The 19454-nt window shown below is 38.2% G+C and overlaps 1 protein-coding gene, 1 long non-coding RNA gene and 1 other non-coding gene across 6 annotated transcripts in view; 2 read left to right on the top strand and 1 right to left on the bottom strand.

The window, feature by feature from the left end:
* Positions 1-19454, bottom strand: part of SMG6 (SMG6 nonsense mediated mRNA decay factor) — a 191540-nt gene that overhangs the window by 32779 nt on the left and 139307 nt on the right. The window lies entirely within an intron of this gene.
* LOC135323256 (uncharacterized) lies at positions 590-13128 on the top strand. The gene is made up of 3 exons (XR_010384612.1): positions 590-683; positions 3067-3180; positions 12867-13128. It is a non-coding gene; the product is annotated as an uncharacterized LOC135323256 (long non-coding RNA).
* On the top strand, positions 14986-15093 carry LOC116158062 (U6 spliceosomal RNA). Its single transcript, XR_004142287.1, has one exon. It is a non-coding gene; the product is annotated as a U6 spliceosomal RNA (small nuclear RNA).

Here is a 19454-nt window from a genome sequence, read left to right as displayed (position 1 = left end):
CTGGCACATAGAAGAAGTTCAATAAATATCAGTTCCCTTTTCTTCACCTCTGGGCACTAAAAAGCATTTAAAAAACCACCTGCATCAGAATCACACAGTGAGCCTGTTAAAAAGGCAGATTCTTGGACACCAATTAGATTAAATAAGTTAGTATTTCTGGGGATAGGGCCTCAGAATGTGTACTTTAAGCCAGTGTTCCAGGTACTTAAGAACACTGAAGTAGGAGAATCGCTGCGTTTAAGGCTGGAAGACTAAGTGAAGGTGGTCTCAAGTTTAGTCCACTCTTCAAATGCAACTCTACTTTAGCTACGGTACCAAAAAATGCGTTACACTTTTTCATGGCAATTTTGCAATCTAGAAATCCTCAGCACCTCAGCATGAAGCAGTTACCATTACATTCGGATAATGGTAACAGAGATGAAAAAACGGAAACTCGAGTAAGTTAAATGAGATTTGAAGCCAGATGCACTGACTTCCTAGGCCAATGTTCTTGCCACCTCACCAGAGCCACTTCCTGTGATAGCACCACCAGGGCCTCCGAGGCACAACAACAAAACCCACCGCGTGCCTCACTACCCTCACAGCCCCAGCCAACACCCAGGGAGCGGCCACTCCGGGCCAGGCCCTGGGCCAAGGGCTTACATGTGCCACACCTCATCTAATCGCCACATCAGTCCCATGAGGTAGGTGCTGTCACTATCTCAAGTTTACAGATGAGGAAATCAAGGCACAGAGAAGTTAAGTAAATTGCTCAAGGTCAGGCAGCTGGTAAGCGGAGGAGCTGGAAAGTGCCTCTGCTCTTAATCAGTGTTTCAGCTGCCCTTAGCGCTCCATGAGTCCAGAGCATCTGCCTGTGCTCTGGGCAGATACTCTCATGATCTCCACACAGGAAAAGAGCTGATCAACTACAGAAATTCAAAGGCGGCAGCCTTTTGCTGCTGATCTTGTAAAGACTGAACTCTTTCTGGGCTTGGTGCACTTCTCTGGGGCAGCTGACATGCCATGGGTTTGGGGAAAGCAGGGTCTGGAGGGAAGGTTCACTTCATGCTCTCCTGTGTGATCTTGGGCAAGTTACTGAAACTTGTTTGCAAAATGCAGATGATTCTGAAGGTCTCTTTCCATCTTTAAAGGTTTCTATGGCTCTGAGCAGTCCTCTTGGAAAGGAGGAGAGGAAGGACGGTTCGGCCACTGACCTTGATGCTGGAGCTAATAAGCTCTGTCACAGGGGACAGTGCCGAGAGCTGGGCTTGGCCTTTTTGGAAGGAAGGGCTGAAGATTCAGAATTTGAACTAATAGTGAGAGGCTGGAGATAAATCCTGATGGAAAAAGGTGGTATACGTTCTTCTCATATGATAAGCCACTCAGGAAGACTTGGAGGGTTTTATGGAATCATTAGCAAAGAGATCCCCTCTGGCCAAAGAGCAGAGGAAGAAACAGCAGACCAGTTTATAAAGCTCCAGAGCGGAAAATTTCTGTTGGTGTCCAAACTAAGTTTCTGGCTTTCTGTGAGGTTTGGAAAGACTTATACTGATGTTTTAATCACCTGTTTAGTGTTCTGAAGTCTCTTGTCAGCGGCCTCACTGAGCCTGCTCCAGCAGGCGGTGGAAGCTGCTGGCTCACGCACTGTGCTCTTTCTGTGAGCCGTTTCTTTCCCATGGCCATCTCTGACACCTTGTAGCTCCTCCCGGGCCACTTGGACGGTAGAAGCCAAACCTGTGTGCCCTGTAGGAGGCTGAGGACATGCTTTCTGGCTAATTCTTCTCACCAGATCTGAAGCCAGGAAGGGCCTCTTAAGAAACACCAAGGTGCAAAAACATAAGGAGTGATCTCTGGAGATCAGTCTGCCAGCAACGCCTCTGGAGGCACACAGAGGAAACAGGCCTGCCTTCTAGGAGAACCACCATCCAGACATTCTAAAGCCCTTGGGTGCTGATCATGAAACAAGTTCTCACAAGTGAAAAAGAAAACTGAACAAACTCAGAGCAGGGCACATTCTAGAAGCAAAAGCTCATGAGCATGCAAGCAGCCCACTGAGGAGGGTCAGGGTAGTGGCAAGGAGAGTGAGTCAGCATTTTACTTCTGTAGTTTTCATGGGCCACAGCTTCTCAGTAGCTGCAATATCCCATTTCACTGGGAAAGCTGTGGTGGAGATGGAGTGGTGGCTGACAGTTGCTTATGTTATTTCATTTGATTATCATAGTGATCCTATGAGATAGAAAGAGAAAGAAGAAACTGAAGCTCAGACAAAACACATCCAGTAAGTGGTAAAGCCGGGATTTGAACCCAGCTTTGTCTTACTCCAAAGCCTGTGCTCAGTGCATTACTCATCGTAGCCTCTTGGGAAGTAATGGTACTTCTGGAGAAAGGGACCTACGGGACCTACTTCAAGTCCTTTTCACTAAAGGACATACCCCCAGGCTCAGCAGCAGCCCAAAGGCCTGCCCCCAGGACAAAATAAATAGTTTTGATGAATTTGTACTTACATGCACGTGAACCAAATGGGTGCTTGGCTAAGCTACAGGCAAGAACAGAGATACTGAAATTAAAAACTTTTCAGAGTGTCTGCCTTAAAAGGAGTTTTATCATCATGTTCATTTCCCTGGACACAGCATGGGTAAGATCTCAGATGGTCAGCTGATGACCTGAATGAATATGGGTAACTAGTCACTACCGGATGCCAAGTTAAGACCTACGCATGAGTTTCCCCAGAAAGTTCTCTGCACTACACAGTCTTGGACTCTGGATGGACAGTAAGGAGAAAAGTCCGTAAGAGAGCATGGGAGCAAGACAAAGGAAATCAAAGCTCCCTCCTTCCATCTGGCACCCAAAGGCTCCACAAATCCATCAATCCAAGAAACTTTTAAGTGCAAGCAACTGGGTGTACTGTTCATCTGGCAACCCCTGATCTTGGAGCGACATATGAAAGGGAGAGAAGAGAAAGAACAGTAGTTTCCTTCTTGGTAGAAAGACCAGGCTGGGGGAGGAGATGCTGATTTCTGACTGAGTTCTTAGGGAGTACTTCCCTGCCACAGAATTTTCTCTTTCCTTCTTTTCTGCTCTTTCCAGGGGAAGCATCTACAACTGTCTGCTCTCTCCGGCTAAGAGTTAACTTCCCTCTGTCTGGCCAGACCACTCCACACACGCCGTTGTTCCCTGCCCCGCTATACCACGTTCAAGCAGGTAAGCCGCCAACATGGCTTTTAATGAAAGAAGGGAGGGGGTCTCTCAAGGGAACTCCACTTACTGAGGGAAAAGAGACTCATACAGCAGCAAATGGCACATACCACCCTTCCTCAGTGACCTCAGAGGAATCTACTTATAAAGGCTGCAGGGCAGAGGGAGAAAGAAGGGAAAGGGAGGGAGACCATGACCAGAGAGGTCTTGAATCCCACAGGAATAACTGTGAGGACAAGGAAAAGGCCATCTTGTCACGAGGACAAAATTACCCAGACCCATCTGATTATGACAGAGGGAAGGAGGGTGCTAGGATAACGACTGGGGGCAAAAGCTTACAGACCACTGCATACATGCGGAAGTGCAGGAGAAAAGTGCTCCAAAGCTGATGACAAGGCAGACAGGAAACTTACATGTCCTTGCTGACAGTAAAAAAAGAGTGAAACTCTGGGTCTTCTCTCATCTGCAGGACTTCTAATAGGTGTCTGAAGTTCACCCTCTTCCCAAAGATGTGCTGACAGCTGGGAATACTGCCCTTCAGGTCAGGCAGAGCAGGGATCTAGACCTCTCCAGGAGTTCACAAAGAGGTTCAGTAAGGACTCAAACCACTGTCCAAAACACAAATGGGACTGCCATTTCCTGTTGGGTTTCCATGCTGTAAAAAAGTGGAGGAGAAATGCCAACTACAGAGTGCTCTGTCTCCTGTGGAAAATGGAGTATGCAATGTATCCGGCTCCAGGTTCTGACTTGTAAATCTAAGTGAGAACTAGTTGCTAGCTGCTAGAGGATTATAGTGTTAAAGAGACATTCCACCACCCAACCTGCCAGCCTTTCTGCTCACTGTCCGTGGACTTCTAGGGAGCTGATGACAAAGCTGTCTTGGGGCTCCGTAGGAAGGCGGCCTCCGGCTTTGGCAGCTCCTTCTGGACCCCAGTTCACTGTCCTGTGTTCTTAAACAGCTTTGATGGAACAAGCCATCTGTGAGGGTTATTTAGCTTGGAACTGGAAGAGGGTGAGGATGTGGAAAAAATAAACCGAGCAGCCAAAGGATGGGGCCAGAGAGAGAGAGAAGGCAGGTGGCATGTTCGTTGGACTATGTGCCAGGGCTGAGAGGACGGTGGGACTGCAGAAAGAAATGGTGCTGAAAGGAGACCAGCCTGGGAAGTGCTGGATTGCCCAGAACAGCATGATCTTATTTCCAAAGTGGAGTTTTGTTATTCTCCTTCAAGGGCTCGCAAATCCTCACTTGCGAGTGTCCATTATAGGAGAATCTTGGGATAATATAACTGTAAGCACACCTGCTTCGCCTTCTAAAAAACTACCTGCATTCTGTCTAATTTCTTGCTGCCTGCATCTTAGTCTAAAATGTAAGTCTAACAGTTTTTGGCAAGAGCTGAAAGGGTAGAAAAGGGAGATGGTGGAGGATCTGAGGGAATCCTTATGATTCATAGAAAACAGCAACAGAAACTGCAGGGTGATCTGCAGGAAGCTATACAGGAATCTGGTGCAGGACTGGATGGTACCTGGTTATTTGTTTTTTGGAGTTTTCTTAACTGCTCCCTCCACTCACTAAGAAGAACATAACTGAGAGAGGCTTATTTTTAAAATCTAGGCATTTTCACTTATGATATCGCATGTCATCTTTACTGAAATCTTAGGAAGGGACTACTCTCATCCGCATTTAACCAAGAGTAAATTCAAGCCCAGACAGAATAAATAACTTATATGGAGTTTTCTTGTGACTAGAACAGAGTAGAATGAAGACTATGACTTTTAACTAGGTTTTTCTGCAGGTCGTTCTGGCAAAATGGCATTAGCATTGATGGCATCTCATCTGATCCATTCCTGATCACCAAGCCTGTGCACTAAGTATATCCTCACAGGATTTGAAAAAGAGACCAAAGCTGCTGCTAGAGTATATTTCTGATTCTTTACCAAAATCTTTCCAAGTCATTAAACTAAGAACAGGCTTAGGGACAGCAAGCCAGCAACTCTGAATGCTGTTTACTCTACTTCTGAAGCACACATGTAGAAAGACATACAAACAATTTAAAACTACTCAGTATAGCTTCAGTGCTTCACACTGATAAGACGGACAGAATTTCTGTACCAGTCTGCACTATGGAAACCTATATACAGCTCAAACTTTAAAAAAAAATTGACAACATAGAGCTAAAACTGAATCCTGTCACTGAATTCTTTTATTGAGACTAAAGCCATTTCTGCTGCTGACAAAGTAGAAAAGAAGTTCAATGAGAGCACCTCTTTGAGGAGACACTGAAGTCGTGGTGGCACCTGGGCTTCAAGCACCAGGCCAAACCGAGATTAAACACGAGGCATGTGATAAAAAACAAACAAACATACAAGAAACTATTTTGTTCAGGGGACTGTGCCAGGGATTAAAAGGACCTAATTTTTGTGTTTCAGGAGCTTATAAGTGTAACCCAATGAGCATTAAGAAGCATCAGTAAGTTTCTGTATAGGAGAGCTGGGGATACAAACAAACAAACAAACAAACAAACAGCTAGAAAGGCTGAATTTTTAGAAACAAAATCTTCCCGCCTCAGGTTTCTATAACCTGTTTCCCAGCCCTATTGTCAGTTTCTGGTGTGGCCCACAGAGGTATTTATGCATATACTGCCATATATGATTAACTATGGACCGATACCTTTTATAAATATATTTATATATACGGTGATATACATTATCATTAAAAAAAAACTTAACCGCATATCTTAGAGATCATCAACATCATTTGTGAAGCGCATTTTATATCAAATGCTAAAGATCATCAATAGTAAGGTTCTGGAACAGATCCAGAAAACTGACCATGTTTGTTGCAACAGAATTCCTGTGTTGGGATGACTGCAAGAGCCAGCAAAGAAAAGCAGACAGGAGAAAAACTAGTCAAGTCCATCAGTCACTATCACGTCCAACAGGCCTGGGAATGGTCAGCAACAACAGACCCTCCATCAGGCAGGGCCTCACAGGACAACAGTCTGGGCAATGAGGATGCATTTACAGATCAGAAAAGAATGTGAAAAGTACACGTATGTGCTCCAGTCTGCATGCTGTCACATCAGAACAATCAACATCAGGAGGGTCTTCAACAAATCTGAAGGCCAGAAACAAACACTACAACACTTTCTAATGTGAAAATTAAACTATGTAAATTCCATCTCTACATGTAACCCAGGTGTTACAGGAAGAGGTGCCTTGGACATCTGAAGGCTTAGGCACTGTCTGCATGTGCCAGTCTCCCTGTCAGGGACCATATGTAGATAACTAGAACAGTAGGATATTTGAGGTTCAGGATATTCAGGCTGATCTCACAGTCTGAGGTTCTGCCATGTGACGGTGCCCTATTCCAGGCGGCACGGTATAATTACTCTTTACTCCTTAGACTGTAGTCCCTGAAACATTTTAAAGTATTCTACTGGACTCAATCAATAAATATTTATTAAGCATCTGCTATGCGTGGTTGGGTTTATTTCAGACATGAGGGATACAGCAGGCAATAAAATGATGTTCCTGTTGTCATGAAGCTTAACATTCTTGTGAGATTGAGAAACAGGCAAATAATACAGGACAAGTAGTGGGAAGTACTAGGAAAAAATAAAGTAGGATAAGAGGGACAGAGCGTAACAGGTTTGGGGAGAGTACTGCTGTTTAATCTGAGATGGACATAAAAAATGCCATCTGATCAGATGTGAAGAGTGAGCTACAGAGTAGAGAGAGCCTTACCTTCTGGGTACCTTCTTGGTAGGTAACCAGAATGCCAGGGAACCCCTTCTCTCCTAACAAGGGCCTGCTAGCCACACAGTGTGAAGGAAGGGGAATGGGCTCTTCTAGCCCAGCCGGGTGAAAGGAGAGGCCTTTGAGAGTGTATGTAGCCTGCACGCCTTCCATGCAGTTTCTGGACAGCTTCCATCACAGATGAGAGTTTTATGTTGAATTTTAAGTTGACCACAAATATTTAACTTCCCTGGGCCACAAATGCAGTATCTTCTCTGTGGTTTAGCTGGCACCAAGAACATATTTACGAATCTCTATATGTCTGCCTGTTATTTAAATTTCTTATAGAAATGCCAAGGTCTTTAGTGACTTATCCCCTCCCATTCCGTATAAGTAGGTCTGAACCCTGACTGGGTCTAATTCTTGGAGAAAGGAGCTATCTTTACAACTGAAGCTTAGGGTCTTCCTAGTTAAATCTCCTACTACTTCTTTCCTCTTCAAAAAATATTACCGGAGGATCTGTTCCAAGTTCTTATATTTGAATTACAATGTAAAAATGTAAAAACTTCTGTGCTTTTTCCATCAGAGAATAAAGAATAAAACTCAGAAAATCTACACACTTTAGCTACCTTAGAAAGCAAAACAGACCCAAAAAAAGCCAGGTGTAAAGAGTCCCAAACTTCTAAATGTGTACGCTTATTTACTTACCAGTTCCTGAGAGGCAGCACTAGAGTTACAAAGAATGTAGGAAACAGTCCCTGCTCCCCAGCTGGGTCTTCAACAAGCTGGCTTGGGAAAGGGCTCTGGCTCCACCAGAGCACAAAATTTTGGGTCATCCCAAATCCCAGGGTCAGTTTTTCTTATCCAGCTGGCAAGAAAGCCATGCAGCATTTTTATCAAATAAAGGCATACAAGCAGATGGTCTGTAACTCATGAGTTTCCAAACAATCCCTCCTACCTCATTCTAGGTATCTGTCATTGTCTTCATCCTCCTCAGTGCAGCTTACAGGGCTTTTGGGCTACAGTCTACTGGGCTACCTCAGGCTGTTGGGGTGGGGAGATACCAAGCTGCAAAGCTGAGACCCAACACAGAAAGACCAACGTTCACCTTAGAAAAATGAATAACGACTTTCGAAGTATTCAACTTGGAAGGCTAGAAATGCATTAAAAAAAAAAAAAAACTAGCACTGATTTGTAATTACAATGGAGTTAAGTACATGCTTTTAGCTATTTTGTCCACCCTTTCAGTTTTCCACTGAAATGACTGAAAAAGAAAGAAAGAAAGAAAGAAAGAAAGAAAGAAAGAAAGAAAGAAAGAAAGAAAGAAAGAAAGAAAGAAAGAAAGGAAGGAAGGAAGGAAGGAAGGAAGGAAGGAAGGAAGGAAGGAAGGAAAGAGAAAGCAAGCATGTATCAGTACTAGGCAATCACATACCAGAAACTACGAAGAATTTTCTTCTAGACAAACTGCAGATGGGACTGGAATGAGGAAAAGAACAACTGATGTCCAACCCCCTCTGCCTGCCTGATGAGTATGTAATGAGACCCCAGCAGCAGCAGCCCAGTGATGCCCTTCTCCTGGAGCAATAAGGCCAAAACCCAAGGTGGATTCTGGCACATGTGGAAGGGCACACCTGGATCCTACCAAGGTATCATAAGAAACTTAGCAGCTGCTGGCTTACAACTGGGGTGGGTGGCCACATGAGGCAGGAGGAAGACAAAGCTGAGGCTGGCTTCATAAAGAGACAAGAAACCCCAGAATAAGAACACTAGGTTGTCTACTACAGCAAACAGAGGGTTGAGCTCCTTGCCATGACTATCTCTAGATTCAGCTTCCTTTCTACACTCCTTTAGGAGAGTTTAAGGCCAGCAGTGTAAATCAAATGTCCCTCTTTTCCTTTTATCTGCACCTGAAAATCTTAACAGACACTCAGCTAAGATCTCAATATGAAAAAGTATAGACTGCCCAAAAAAAGATGGAAATAAAAAATCACCTAACATATGAAGAGGTATTAAACTGATCAGAAGGATACTGATCTAAGGAAAAAATAAACTAGCTCTCTGAAACAGTGTGAAAATTTTGGAAACTTTAATTTAGTACTCAACAATAATGCCACAAGGACAGATAAACAGACCATTTGAGCAGAACAGAAAGTCTAGAAATAGACCCAAACATATATAAGCACTTGGCTTACAACAAGACATCACTGCAGATCAGTGGGGAAAGCTGATCTTTCAATACATGGTGCTCAATCAATGGGATATCTGTATGGAAAAAAACTGACCTTGCCTGTACTTCATGCCATAAACAAAACCTAATTTGAGATGGACTACAGACTTAACTGTGAAAGGTAAAATAATATAACTTCTAGAAGAAAAAACAGAGTATTTTCATGATCTTGGAGTAGGCAAATATTTCTTAATATAGGACACAAAAAGCACTAACCATTAAAGTAAAAAAATGATAAATGTGACTTCATTAAAATTACGAACTTGTGTTCATCAAAAGACACCATTAAAAGTGAACACATGAGCTAAGACTGAGAGAAGATATTTTCAATACATACATGTATACCTAGCACAGGACATATACTCAGAATATTAAAAAAAAATTATTCTATAAATCAGTAAGAAAGAGATAAGCTACCCAAGGGAAAAATAGACACAAGTCAGGAAAAGGCATTCCACAGAAGAGGATATCCAAGTGACCAAAAGCAGAAGAAAAGGTACTCAACATTATTCACCAACGAAATGCAAATCAAAATCACAATGAGATACTTCTACACACCCACCAGAGTGACTACAATGAAAACCAAAACCAAAATTAAAACCAACAGTTGGCAAAGATGTGGAACAACTGAAGTTCTCACATATTGCAGATGGTCATGTATACTGGCACAACTACCTTAGAAATCCATTTGGCAGTGTTTACTGAAGTTAAACATATATCTACCTTATGACCTAACAATCCCATTCCTAGGTATATATCAAAGAGAATTAGAGCATATGTCCACCAAAAGACATATATAAAAAACCCATTGGAAGCTTTATTCGTAACAGACAAGACTGGTAAAAGAAAAAAACTTCCATCAATAGTTAAAAAAAAAAGTGCTATATTTATACAACAAAATACTACACAGCAATCATGAAGAATGAACTACTCTTACATATAACAACATGAATAAATCTCTCATAGATTGTATTGAATAAAAGAAGCCAGATACAAAGGGTATGTAGCATATGATTCCATTTACATGCAGTTCAAAAACAGGCAAAACTAACTGGTAGTGAACGAGGTCAGAAAAACTGTTACCTGTGTGAGGGAGAGTATTAATGAGGGCATATAAAGGAGCCGGCTGGGGTGCGAGAAATATTTTGTATCTTGATCTGGGTGGCAGTTAGCATGAACATAACCATATGTAAAAATGTACTGAGTTTAAACTTAAAAGTAGTACATATTAATGACTGGGACACTGTGCTATACACCAGAAACTGGCACACTGTAATTGACTGTACTTCAACTTAAAAAAAAGTAGTGCACATTACTTTAAGAAGGTTAAACTTCAGTAAAAAAGAAAAGTAGAAAAGCAGAATGAAAACAAAAACACCCCACCACGTAGTAAACTTCATTTCAATCCAGATTAGGCAGTCATATCAAAAATGATCAGGAAAAACTGCATAAGGCTGTAAGCAACAGAAAACAGTAACAGAAAACTGAATTAGTGAGATGGATGACTTGGTTGAGCCTCTTCTACAACACAGAAGGACAAACAGGCATGAAAATAATGGGGATGGGGGGTATAGACATGTGGAGCGAGAACCCTAATCTTTAAAAGCTATTCCAGAGAGATAAAGACTGATAGGACAAGAGTAATAATTTTTAAAACATGAGAAAGGAAAGGGGGGGGGGGGAAGGACAAGGAAACTTTCCTGAGTAAAAGAGAGATTTAAAGCCTGACTATTCAAAGGACATGCTAAGAAACTTAATAATAAGAGACACTTTCATTAGAGATGGCCTCCCCAAAAACGGGTTTTGAAGGATTTGTTTTATTTTTATTTTTTTCAATGAGCCTGAGGCTTCATTTGTATTCAATGAGAAGGGGTGTTGTGATCAAGTAGCAATGCTGTCTTTGGCACAGAATGAAAGTACACCTATCAGACATTCGCCATCCCTGACCCAGGTTCAGTCTTTAATTTCCAAGGATAATGAGAAAAAATAATCCTGTAAGCATTAAAACAGTCAAACAAAAACAACAACAGCAACAACAAAAACCCACACACAGATCTGAATGGCCTCAGACTTTTCTGCCCCAAAACTGCCCCATCATGTAGAAGGGCAAAAGAAAGGCATTCTCAGATAAACTAAGACTCAGAAAGATAAGAAACACTTTTCCTTCAGAAAAAATATTACTTAAATATGTATCCCAGTATAACAAGATATCAGTAAAAAGAAAAATCAAAAGCATTGTTTAAAAGAAAAAATCAAGAACATCTTCAACAAATAAACGGCATTTTAAAAAGGGGAGGTGGGGAAACTGTTATACATTAAAAGACCCTTAAGAGACATATCAACCAAACACAAAGTATGGAGCTTGCTTATATTTTAATTCTGACAAACCCATTGTGAAATGACGTTTTTGAGATAATCTGGAGAATCTGAAAATGGACTATATGATATTAACAGATTATTAAATTTGATATGTATAACGTTTTGGAGGTTATGCTAGGGAAAAAAGCCTTACCAGTTAGAGGTATCTACTGAAGTATTTTCAGTTAAGATGAATGGAATATGATTTAAAACCTCCAAGAACAAAATTTGGCAGGGAGACAAAGATAATGATTGAAAAAAATATTGGCAAAATGTTGATAACTGCTTCAGTTACACAGTGATTCATTTATACTATTCTCTTTACTTTTCTTTTATGTTTGAAAGTTTCAACAGTAAAAAGTAAAAACAACAACAAAAAAACCCCAAAACAACAACAAAAAACAAACAAATAAAACCCAGGAACATAAAATAGATAAAACTGTATTAAAAAACAAATGGCATAAAGCAAAAAGAGTAAAAGACATTTAATTCTATTTAAGTGATGTTAATAGGATTCTGATATAATGCAAATGTCAAAAAGTAGTCATCAGAGGAAAGATACACAATGTATACATAATGTATATACACTGTAAAAACATTTAATGATAACAGGGTTGGGAGTATATAGTGGTTAATCTGGATACTACAGCATGGGTTTGAATTACTGGATATATGAGCTTAGGTAAAAAGTTTAATCTTTCCGGGTCTCATTTTCTTCATCTATAAGATAGAGATAATGACAGTACTAACCTCCAGGTAAAGTTGCTGGGCAGGTTAAACACTGGCCCACTGTAAGTCTTTAATAAATACCCACTACTATCTAAAATCTCATTGATACATATAAAAACTAGGAAATGGAGGAGTGGTAGGTTAAAAAGTTTAATCTTTCTGGGTCTCATTTTCTTCATCTATAAGATAGAGATAATGACAGTACTAACCTCCAGGTAAAGTTGCTGGGCAGGTTAAACACTGGCCCACTGTAAGTCTTTAATAAATACCCACTACTATCTAAAATCTCATTGATACATATAAAAACTAGGAAATGGAGGAGTGGTAAGGAGTGGCACAGGAGGTGGTGCATGTACTTCTGGGGAGGTGTGGCAGAAACCACTAATTGTTTCCCATTATCTGCTCTTCTCTTCCCTTGTAACAGAACTCTTGATTTTTAGCTGTGCATATGATCTACCTAGAATAAAAATATTTCCCAGTCTACGCTGAAGCTAGGTTTGGCCATGTGACTCTAGTTCTGGCTAACAGAATGTAGGCAGAAGTGTGTATGAATTCCCAGGAAAGGTGCTTAAAGAAAGAGGTGTCTTTTAAAGATTTTTAAAAATTGCCATTCCTTTTTAAAAACTGTTTCTACTTCCCACAGGCTTGCATACAGATGAAGTGGCTAGCATTCCAATAGCCATCTTAGACTCTGAGCGTCCTTGGAAATGAAAACCAAGTATAGCAGAGCAACAAAATAAAAAAACCTCAGTCCATGACACCACGGAGTGCCAAACCAGAAAACCTCTGGGCTTCCTCCACTTGAGACAGAAATCTATTTCTATTTTATTTAAGTTACCATCATTTGGGGATTTTCTGTTTCTTGCAGCTGAACATAATCCTAACTAAAATGACAGAAAGTTATATCCTATTTAATTCTTCTACTTGATAATTAGAGAAAAATAAAGTACTGTATTTTAAAAAGTAAAGATAAACAATGGGAATTAAGATGCAGTAAGTATGGAGATGCTGGTTGCACACATTGTGAATATTCTAAATGTCACTGAATTGTTCCCTTCAAATGGTTAATTTTATATGTTGTATGAATTTTACCTCAATAAATTAAATTTAAAAATACCGCAACACAGAAATTAAATGACGTAGTTCAAGAAATCCAAAAAACGAAACTCTCCTAAGTAACTTCAGAATCAAAAAGAAAAAATAAAAATGTTAATCAAAGTCTACTTAGAAAATGATCATTAGAACAGTACACATCTAAACGAATCAGAATGTGGCCAAAGTATGAGTAATGGCATATTCAAAGCCATAAAGCCTTTAAGTAAACTAATAAAAAACAAATGAACATAAAAGATCAACACATGTAGAAAAACAAAACAAGTCCAAGAAAAATAAAAGGAAGAAAATAAACATTAAAATAAAAATTAATGAATTAGAAGACAATAAATATAAGAGCTAGTCTTCGAAAACTAAGAAATAACTACTGCTAACAAATTAAAGAAAAAAATCAGATAACATAGAAATATAATTAGAAATGGAAAGCAGATAAAATAATGTATCCTTAATTTTTAATTAGTGAAGAGATTTTAAAAATGTGAAGATTTCAGAGAAATGGATGATTTTTTGGATATTATAAGTCAAGAAAGTTGACACAAAAAGTGATGAAAAGGTTTCACATCCTGATTGTGGTGATATTATACTACTGTATATTTTTGTCAAAACTCATCCAACTAAACACATTGGTGGACTATTTACTGTATATATTTATGTTATATGTCAATAATCCTGCCTAAAAATTTGACATTAGAACTAAAAATTCTGAAAAGATACACAATAAAAGAAGAAACAGAAAAAGGAGGTGTCAGTGTTTTTCTTTCCAAAACTTCTATAGTCTGAGATGCCTTATAGATAATAAGTTCCTTCAATTCACTTACTTATTCAGCCAATAAATGCTTATCAGTGGTACAGGGAAGGATCCATTCTCTAGGCACTGTTCTAAGCACTGGGGAGTAATACAGTGAATAAAATCAAAGTTTTACATTCTAGTTGGGGACAATAAATAAGCAAAGCAAAAACAAAACAAAATCAGTTGTCAGGTAGGTGATGGTAAGTGTTAAGAAGAAAAATAAAGTCCAGTAATGGGACAGAGAGTGTCTGGGATAGATTGTTCATTTTTATAGATTACTGGTAAAAAATTTTCTGATAAGGCTGGCTCCTGAACAGGAATTTGAAGGACATTAGAAAGTAAATACACTGTAGGATAATGATGAATGCAACAGAAGTGCAAAGGCCCAGAGGCATGAGTTGTTTCATATAACTAAAGAATAAGTAGGGCAGTTTGGCCAGTAAGGAGTAAGTGAACATGAGAGTGGTGGGAGATGTCAAGGCAATGAGAAATCAGAAAAAAGACATATAACTTTTGAAAAAGAGGTAACACTGTCATTATTTGAAGTGAATATACTTAGAAAATCCAAAGTGACTAGCTAAAAACACAGAATTAATAAGAGAATTTAATGTGACAGCTGGATATAAATAAGTTAGCTCTTCCCAAGTACTATTTAGAAGATATAATGGAAAAAAATCCCATTCACTATAGCAAGAAAATTAATGAAAAATTGTGGGAGACACAAAAATAATTGATATTTAGAGAATACTTTGTTCTAATAAGAAAATAAGAATAAATAAATAAAGAAAACTTATACCAATGTTCAAAATCTTTGAAAAATTTTTAAAGTGAATGTAATTCCAATCAAACACCATGAGGAGTGCTCGTTTTTGGCAGTACATATACTAAAACTGGAACAATACAGAGAAGATTAACATAGCTCCTGTACAAGGATAACCAGCAAATTTGTGATGTGTTCCGTATCTTTTACTGTATATTTGAAAGTTGCTAAGAGAGTAAATCTTAAAAGTATCATCACAAGAAAAAGAAATTTTTAACTATGTGTGGTGATGGATGTTAACTAGACTTATTGTTGCGATTACTTTGCATTATATCCACATAACTAATCATACTGTACACCTGAAACTAATGTTAACATGTTAATTACATCTCAATTAAAAAAAAAATACCATGAGGATTTTGCAGGGGGAGTTAAAAGTATTTAAAATTATTCTGAAGTTTGCATAAAGCATAAGTAGGTAGGAAAAGCCAAAGGTATACTACAAAAAATACATTAAAGAAATGTGTGTAAACTCACATCACTAGTATTAAAACATATTACAAAGCTAAGGTAACTAAAACAGTAAAGTTATGTTTCAAGAATAGAAAAAAAAAACCAGATGCTAGTATGCATCTGTATCTCTCTACATAGATTTTAGCATAGCATTTATCTATCTATCAATCATATGATGAAGCTCAACTTTTAGTTAACTAGGGACAAAATAAATTATTTAATAAATGATGCTATTTTATAAACCATTTTGAAAAATTAAGTTAGATCTCTATCTCACATAATTCAGGAAAATAAATTCCAGATAATAATTTTAATAATAATAATTTTTCAAAAAGTGAAATAATGAGAAGAAAACATGATTATTCACTTGGTTTGAGGTTAGGAAGATTTTTCTAAGCATAAAAACAAATTTCATAAAGGAAAAAAATGGAAACATCTGGCTACACAAGATTTTAAATCACTTACATTTGAGAAAAATCTCATAAATAATGAAAGGTAAGGGACAAACTGTATAAAGTATTTTTAATATAAATGATTGGAAAAGGGTTCCAACCCTTCTTAGAAAGCCCTTTTCCAAAAAAAAATAAGTGAAAACTATTCCAAAAAGAAAAGGGGGGGAGGGGGGCAAAGGATGTTAGCCGTTAACTCCCTAAGAAGATATACAAATGGCAAAGGCAATGCTCAAAAGTACCTGAAAATTTCTCTTTTAAACATTTAAAAAATGAGTTTATTAACTGTAGTAGTAATTCTCATTATTTCAAAGACCCACTTTATTTTTGACCTTAAAAAGGAGTAACTCAACTTGCTCACTATATTTATCATTTACTGCAAAAAATATCTACCATTCTTGATTCCAAGTGTTGTTCTGGCTATTTAAATTTAAAAAAAACAAACAAACTGATGCAAGACTTGAAGTCTGAAGATTCGCCATCCTTAAAGATATTCAAAAGAATGTGCCATGGATTCCAGAAAGCAGAGGTTCCAAAACTCTAAGTGGTAGAAATAGCACTAATATACATGTGGACAAATTTCTAAGTCAGCCAGTGCAGGAGTTCTGCTTCCAACGTGACTAAATAAGTTCCTACTGGATCAAATTTCCTGTGAATAACAATGATAAATTCTGGGCAAGATTACAAAACAAATATCCGAAGGCACTAGAGAGTGAACTAAAGCAGGCAGATTTGTGAGAGGTATTGACACTCAGAAGAAGGAACTGGGGCAGTCAACTTTCTCCCCTCCTCCCAATCTACAGGTTGAGGGCAGGCCACAGTTTATGGCCCCATACAGCACAGCTAAAACTGTGCTGAAAAATCTAGTCTTTAGTAGCCTGCAGAAACAAAGGACAAAGTTCGGTACAATCACAGCTGCTAAAAAGCAAGGGAGGAAATCTCATAAAGAGGGTAGCCAGAGAGAGGAAGCCCCATATTCTGTGTATACACAATACTCGAATTTCTGGCTGACCTCTGAACCATGCATGTGTAGATTAAATGTAAAAACAAACCAAAAAAGCAGACAAACAGAATGGATGTCTGACCTCCTACAGTTTGAGTTCAGTCAACTGAACTGCCTCATACACTAAAGCATCAATCCTCTCTGGAGGAATAAAACAAAATCCATATGACATTCATAATTCCAGGATAAAATAAAAAATTGCTCAATATACAAAGAAACAGGAAAATGTGACCTATTCGAGAAAAGATAGTAAACAGAGACCAACTCTGAAACGACACAGTTGTTAGGATTAACAGTAAAATTACTGAAAAAGTTACCATCATGCTGTTCAATGAGATAAAGGAAAAACATTGAAATAAATGAAAAGATAGGAAATCTCAGCAGAGAAACAGAAGCTATGAAGAAGAACCAAATGGAAATTTTAGAACTGAAACAAAACAACCCAATGATCCAATATCAGAAATAAGAAAGTCACTGGATGGGCTTAAAGGAAATGGAGACAACAAAGAAGTGAGTAAATTTGAAGTCAGAACAACAGAAATCATCCAATCTAAAGAGAAAAAGAAAAAGAAAAAAATTAATAAAGCCTCTGAGATTTGGGAGACAATGGCAAAAGGCCTAATGTATGTGTAACTGAATCCCAGAAGAAGAGAGAGACTGGAGCAGAAAAAAATAACTTCAGTAACATGTCTGAAAGTTACCCAGATTTAGTAGAAAACATTTTACAGATTCAAGAACATAGTGAGCCCCAAAGCAGGATAAATACAAAGAGAATCATGTCTAGACATATCACAGCCAAACTGCTGAAAACTAGGTAGAGAAAATCTACAAAGCAGAGAAAAATGACCCATCACATATAAAGATCATATATAGAGAACAACAATTTAACAAGTGTTGATGTCTTATCAGAAACTGTACAGGCCATAAGACAATGGATGAACATATTCAAATTACTGAAAATTTTCTACATCCAGTGACAACATCTTTAAAGAAGGAAGTGAAATAAAGACATTTTCCAATAAAAGAATACTCAGAATTTATAGCAAATTTGCCCTAGAAGAAAAGCCAAAAGCTCTTCAAGCTAAAAGAAAATGTAAATATCTGGGTAAATACAAACAACAGTTTTTCTACTCTCTTAAATTAAAAAAGATATATAGATATGTTTATAGCAAAAATTATAACATTTTACAAACTGGATATCAACATTCTAAAGAATGAAGTTGGTTCCTTACCTAACACCATACATAAAAATTAACCCAACATCGGTAAAAGACCTAAACTTAAAAGCTAAAACTTATCACCTCACACCAGTCAGGATGGCCATCATTTAAAAATCCACAAATGACAAATGCTGGAGAGGCTGTGGAGAAAGGGGAACCCTCCTATACTGCTAGTGGGAATGCAGTTTGGTGCAGCCACTATGGAAAACAGTATGGAGATTCCTCAAAAGACTAGGAATAGACTTACTATAGGACCCAGGAATCCCACTCCTGGGCATATATCCAGAAGGAACCCTACTTCAGGATGACACCTGCACCCCAATGTCCATAGCATCACTATTTACGATAGCCAAGTCATGGAAACAGCCTAAATGTCCATCAACGGATGACTGGATAAAGAAGATGTGGTATATTTATACAATGGAATACTATTCAGCCATAAAAACTGACAACATAACACCATTTGCAGCAACATGGATGCTCCTGGAGAATGTCATTCTAAATGAAGTAAGCCAGAAAGAGAAAGAAAAATACCATATGAGGTCGCTCATATGTGGAATCTAAAAAACAAAAACAAAAACAAAAAAACAAAGCATAAATACAAAACAGAAATAGACTCATAGACATAAAATACAAACTTGTGGTTGCCAAGGGGGAGGAGGGTGGGAAGGGATAGACGGGATTTCAAAACTGTAGAATAGATAAACAAGATTATACTGTATAGCACAGGGAAATAAACACAAGATCTTATGGTAACTCACAGAGAAAAAAATGTGACAATGAATATATATATGTTCATGTATAACTGAAAAATTGTGCTCTACACTGGAATTTGACACAACATTGTAAAATGATTATAAATCAATAAAAAATGTTTTAAAAGAAAGCTAAAACTATAAAATTCTTAGAATAAAACAGGAGAAAATCTTTATGACTTGGCAATGATTTCTTGCATATGACACCAAAAGCACGTGCAACAAAATAAAAACAGATAAAATGGTAAATTTTATGTTACGTATATTTTAACACACACACACAGCCTTATCAGCACAGGGATTTAGCATTATTTAAAATGTTTGCTAATATTAAGTTAGTAGGGATAAAATTTGCATGTCTTTGAAGCAAAAAAACAAAAACAACTTTGTAACAATGTCATGTGGGGCTTATAATATATACAGTATATAATATACACATGTATGTTATAGTATACAATACATACCATATAATAACCATAATAATAAAAGACAGAGCAATGCGTAACTGGAACTGTATGGTTGCAAGGTTTCCACATTTTATGTGAACTGGTACAACAGTAACTATCTAGTCTGAAAAGTTAAGGATGTATAATATACAGAGCCACCACTCAAAAACTGTAAACAGAAA

The sequence above is a fragment of the Camelus dromedarius genome, chromosome 16, assembly GCF_036321535.1.
Source record: "Camelus dromedarius isolate mCamDro1 chromosome 16, mCamDro1.pat, whole genome shotgun sequence".
NCBI classification, from domain to species: domain Eukaryota; kingdom Metazoa; phylum Chordata; class Mammalia; order Artiodactyla; family Camelidae; genus Camelus; species Camelus dromedarius.
This window is presented reverse-complemented; position numbering and strand designations above follow the sequence as displayed.